Source organism: Acanthisitta chloris, unplaced genomic scaffold (assembly GCF_000695815.1).
Source record: "Acanthisitta chloris isolate BGI_N310 unplaced genomic scaffold, ASM69581v1 scaffold36409, whole genome shotgun sequence".
In the NCBI taxonomy this organism is placed as follows: Eukaryota; Metazoa; Chordata; class Aves; order Passeriformes; family Acanthisittidae; genus Acanthisitta; species Acanthisitta chloris.
Genome location: NW_008693707.1, coordinates 7,233 through 13,172, shown reverse-complemented (window position 1 = coordinate 13,172; position 5,940 = coordinate 7,233).

The window sequence follows — 5,940 nt, the reverse complement described above, 5'->3', positions numbered from 1 at the left end:
CCCCAAAACTCTTTGTCAGACTGTTACTTGTCACATCTAGGTGACAAACACCTCGGAGGAAGGTTTTAAATCCAAACAAAAAGTCTTGAAAGGAATGAGTATCTTTTTTGACACATCTATTAATATACAGTTTTATAAAAAGGTCTCATCTTTTCCCTGGGAACCTAAGGATTTGGGATCTGAACTGGGTCTTGGAGACCTTTTTGGCAGCTGGGAGAACAGCTTGGCCTCCCAGGAAACATTTCCAAGGGGTTGCTGGAAGATCACATCGTGGAAGCCCAGACAAGCCCAGCTTGTGCATTTTTGGGGACTGGAGGAGGAATGGAATTGTCAGCCAGACCTTGGGGTCGGATACAGGGTGTGGGCACAGCCCCTGGGCTGGGTGTTGGCACCAGATGCCGTGGGGAATGCATGTGTTGGATGATCCAGAGGTAATGCTGGTGGGACTGGGCTGGCAGGAGGAGATGCCCTGGCTGGAGATGCTGTTAGCCCCAAGAAAGCAATGGATTGTGGTTTTGGGGCAGAGCCCTGGATCTCCACAACTTTCCTGCTGTTTTTTCAAGCCCTAAGATGCACAGGGAGCTGGGGACAGAGTTTTAGTGACCCTGTTTAGGGTTCTCCTGCTGCCAGGGCAGGTTGGGGGCTCACTGGGAGATGTGGGGCTGAGGAATTGGGCCCCAGGTGAGGCAGAATCTCCCTTTGCCTCTCCCAAGTCTTTCCCAAGTGGGAAGCATTTTCTCTTCCTGCAGTGGCTGCCCCATTTGCTTTCATCCACTTGGCTTCCTGTATTTTTTTTTTCTCCTCCATCACTACAACTGGAAGACATGGACTTGCTGCTTGTGTCCTTTCCTTGTGTGCCCATCTGTGACATCCCCCTGGGCTGGGGGAGTGATGTGGTGCTTGGGACTGGCTCTGTGGACTGGGCACATCTCCCACCTGGATGGGCCAGTGTGGTTGTGCCTCTAGTGCTGTGCTGGCTGACAACTGGACTTTCCTGCTGTGTGTTGTTGCTGTGGGTTTCACTTCATTGTCCTCTGGTGGGTTGTTTGTTTTTTTTTTTTGCCATGTTAATGAAATCCCTTGGGGTGTTTTTCTGTAATAAACTGTGTTGGTTCCAGTCTGGCTCTGTTGCTGTTCTCACAATTGGTATTTGGCACTCTGGTTGGGACCTCCCAAGTTTTATGGTGATGTTGGGGAGGTGACAAGAGGGGGGGAAAAGGCTTTTTTTTGGGATTTAAGGGAGTTCAGAAACTGTAAGAAAAGCAGCTACCTGGGAACTGGAGACCTCTGGGAGGGGTGGGATTCCAGAATCGAGATGTGTGGTGATACAACCACCTCCCTCTGCTTCACGAGCAGCTTTTGTTGGAGCCTGGACTCGTGATGAAGCCCTGGATAAAAATACAGTTTGGCACAAGACTTTTGTCAACTTGATCTTCTCCCAGCCAACAGGTGGGAGGCAGCAAAAGCTTAATAGAGGAGATTTATTGCCGCTGAAGTACCGAGTTTATCCGAATAGCGACACTGCAGTTCTGGTGTTAGCTCCTCCCTGCCAATAAGGGGAACAGATGGGTTAAGGGGAAGCAACAAATTCTCCATCCAGCACCAAATATAGCCAAGGAATGTCCATAGGCCCCAGGGCAGCATCCCTGCTATGGGTGTTCATTTAAGGGACGGGTGGCCCTCAGCAGAGAGTGTTCTTACTTGCTGGAATGCTTTCCCCCAGCCCATCCCTAGCCCTGTGTGTTCCTCCACCAGATGCCTGGAGGAAAAACCGAATTCCAGCCCGTGTTGCACCAGGGAAAATCCAGGTGTGTCCATCCAGTCCTGAGAGGTCAGGATGTCTACAGCAAAGCCAAGATCTGTCTTTGATGTTTGAGCAAAGACCACCCTGAGCCTTTGACTCAAGGTTGACTCTGGGCCCAAGGAGCCAACGGGTCATGGAGGGACATGGGCCAAGGCTGTGCAGGGAGGGAAGGAGGTTTGTGCAGTGGGTTCTGGGCTGCCTTGTTTGCTGCAAGCCTGAGGTTTTTTGTTTCTGTTGCTTGTTTTTGGAGCTTTTTCCTTCCCCAGGCATTGCAGGGCTGTGCAGTGAGTGTGCTTTGAACTGAAGCCCATGGAGGAGGAGAACGCGGAGGCAGAGCTGATGGGGAATTATGCTGCCACTCAGCTATTGTCAGCGCAGATGTTCCCGAGGTAATCACGGCCCTTGAATAGCAAGAACAGCTTTTCATGAGGAAGCCAGGATTTTAACCCCAAGATACATTTTGGGGTGTCTTGGTGAGGGTGTGACACCCCTGATGACCAGCTGCATGGCAGGGAGGTTGGGCAGAGAGTGGAATTTGCTCTCCTGGTCCTTCATGTACATCAGGTAAGTCATGACACCTCTCTGCCTCAGTTTCCCTATCACTGTGACAGAGATCAGAATGAACCATAGTATCACAGATTGGTTTGGGTTGGAAGGCACCTTAAAGACCATCCAGTCCCCCCCCTGCCATGGGCAGGGTCCCCTTCCACTAGACCAGGTTGCTCCAAGCCCCATCCAACCTGGCCTTGAATGCTGCCAGGGATGGGGAATCCACAACTGATGAATGGTCCAGAGGTAATGTCAGGTCTGGAGGGTGACTCCAGCTCCTTGGGGAAGGAAAGCAGAAATCCAGGAGTGCTCTGAAGTGCAGCAAACCCCTGTTGTGTCTCTGCAGGGATGCCTGCAGGTCCCAGTGTGTAAGGGACATGTTGGGCTGTCCCAACGTCCCTGTGGTGTTGTCTGTGAGAAGTCCCAGGTGGAGACTCCACCTGGTCCCTGCAGCATGTTTAGTTTTACATCCATCCTAGAGCACAGAATAGACACCAACAAACACCACAGGGACCAGCAGCCATCCCAGGAGGATAAAATATCAGGGCAGGGAACCTGGTGACAGAGTGACAGAAACACCGAGAGTTGGAAGAATAGATAAACGGACCTGACGGCAAGAGAACAAGCAAAGGGCACTTGCTATCAGCACTAGCAGGGCCGTGCCAGGATTTGAACAGCCTGACCATCTCGTTCCTTCCACACCACTATTTATAGCTGTGTTTGCTGATGCCTCTGTCACCGGTGCCTAAAATGGGTCCCCTGGGTGCACCCTGGGCTGAGCCACTCTGCGCCGCCGAGGCCACCAACGAAGCTGTGACTCAATGGGGATTGTGTGAAGCTGCTCATCACCCTGCTGGTGGAGGAAGCCATCGTGTCCTGCTGCCAAGAGACAGCTCCGTGCTGGGCCAGCTCCTTGGAGGATGCACCAGACTGTTTCTGTTTAGGCCCCTCGCCAGGAGGAGTCAGTGGGGTACATAGATCCACCTTCCACCTCCCTTCCTTCCACAACTGGGAATTGTTCAGCTCTGACTGGGAACCATTGGTATCCACAGCTTGGTGTTGGTCCTTAAGGTAGCTGTGGGATAGCTCTGTGGGGTTAGCTCTATGGGAATAGCTTCCACCCACTCTGGTGGGAATAACCCTTTGGTTACTGGGCTGGAGTGACATGCAAAAGAGCAAAGATCCTGTAACCACAGAGCAAATTCATCCTGTTCCTTGCCTGGAGATTCCCCCTTTAAAAATCTGCCTCATTTTCTCAGTTCCAGTGAGAGACAGAGGCAGAGATCTCTCTGTCCTGGCGTTTTCCCATTCCTGCAGTGAAGGCTCCGTTACCAGGGCTGCACTTCAAAGCTTTGCTGGCAGCACTGGGCTGGATAGGACTGTGCCATAATCCCCCAGGGAGGAAAGGAGATGAAGGGGTCTCAGTACCTACAAGAGAGCTGGACAGGGGCTTTGGATAAGGGTATGGAGTGACAGGACAAGGAGGAATGGCCTCAAGCTGAAAGAGGATAGATTTAAGTTGGATATTAGGAAGATATTCTTCCCTGTGAAGGTGGTGAGCTGCTGGCACAGGTTGCCCAGCGAAGCTGCAGATGCCAGAGAGGATAAATGAGGGAAATTTGCTCTCATTGCCCTGTGAAGGAAACCTGGCTCTCCCAGTCCCATGCAGCTTTTGGACTGCATTTGGTGGGAATTGGAGCGCAGGTGGATGTGGCTGTGTGTGCTGGAATTCATGCCCATCCTGGCAGGGATGTGTTTGCCCCAGGGATTGAGGGAGTTGTTTCTGCAGCCACAGCCGTGGGGACAGGGATGCTGTGGTGTTGAGCAGGTGCCACGAGAGGGCGTGAAGGGCTGGAATGCACAGCCAAAGGGTGACACTGGGGACTGGTGTCCCCCACCTGGGCATCCTTCGAGGGCCAACGTGCCCCAAGTGGCATCATCACCCTCCACGGTGCTGCCTGGTGCTCCTTCCCCTTGTTTGGGGTGTGTGTGCTGAACATCTCTGCCTCAGTGCAGCCCAAGGGACAACCTTAGCCCCCAGGTGGTCCCCAACCCACCACCTCATAGGGTATTGCCTCCACAGGGAGGTAGAGCTGCTTGTTCCCCACCAAGCTGGGCATGGAGAGGTTTTCCTCAGTGCCAGTTCTGGCATGGGGCACACGTCCAGAAGTGTCACCATGGCAAGGCTGCCAACCCAGGCAGCTCATCACCCAGGGTGACCTGGCTTGGGGGGGATGTGGGGCCACCCAGCACAGCACAGCTGGGGCAGTGGGGTCCTGTCCTGCTGGCTGGACAAACAGCCCCCACTTCCTCGGTGGCCAGGCAGCCTCCTCCAGGTGCGGCTGGGAATCATTAGGAGCTCTCCGCGCAGGCAGAGTGTGGGAACTGGAAGAGAAAGCTGGAGAGAGGCCTTCTTTCATCTCCCCACTCCCTCCTCCCCCCGTGTCTGCCAAGCCTGGCTTCCTTTTGAATCCTTTAGCCTGTGCCAAGCGAGGGAGAAGAGGGAGGGGGGAAGAAAGAGAAAAAGGGAAGGGAAGAAAAAAAAAAACCCAACCCAACCACAGGAATGTGTCCAGGGATCTGGCTTCATTCAGGCTGCCGAGCCCTGAATGCCCTGGCTCAGCTCGGGGAGCCACAGGGAGGGCAGTGGAGGCAGTGGGAAAACAAACAGGGAAGTGGCATTTGTTGCCACAGTGACTGACAAAGGGTGGAGGGAGGGGGATGTGTCTCCCACCGTGGTGCTGGGGAGATGAGAGCATCCCTGGGTCAGAACACCCAGAGCCTCGTGGGGGTGAGTGAGTGCTCCTATATCTGGGCAAAGCCCATCCGTGTTCCACCCTGGCATGGGGATGTGGTACCCAGACCGTCTACATTCCCCATCCCAGCATGAGGTTGTGCTGCCCATGTGCCAAGCCTGTCCCTCCTTTGTACAGACAGGGCTGCTCACAGGGAGGGCACAAGGGGAGGCTGGGATGCTTTTCGTTGGGAGGAGAATGTCTCTTGACTTTATTCCCAGCAAATGAATAATTTCCTCTCGTGGCAGCGGCGTTGGCCTGTGTGTGTGTGTGTGTGCATGTGTGTTGGTGGCTTCCACTGCCCTCCCAGCCACATTTCTCCCCTCTGTGCTGCAGTCTCCCTCCATCCCTGTCCTCAGCTGGGCTTCTTCCAGCTGTGCATAGCTGTCAGATTCGGCCCAGCTGTGCCTTGGGAGCATCCCAGCAGGAGAGCTGGGCCCGGCTGTGAACGGATGATGGGATGATTCGAGTGCTGGAGGTGACGGAGAGCGCGTTGGGTGGCGAGGAGGGAGGCACAGCTCCAGGAAGGAGCTCTTGCTCTCTCTCTCTCTTGGCTTTGCAGCCCATTTGGCAGTGCTTGGTGGAACGGGAATGTGAGCAGCAAGGAAGCACTTGGGACAGCCACCAGCACAGGCTGAGCTCAGCCCTGGGGACGTGAGACAGACGACAGACAAACCCAAGGGCTGGATGGGGAACATCAGCCACCCCAGCAGCTGGCACTTAATGTCCCAGTGGTATGTGTCACCCTAAGAGTCCTTGCATAGCTGGACAGGCTCACATGAGCCCATGCAC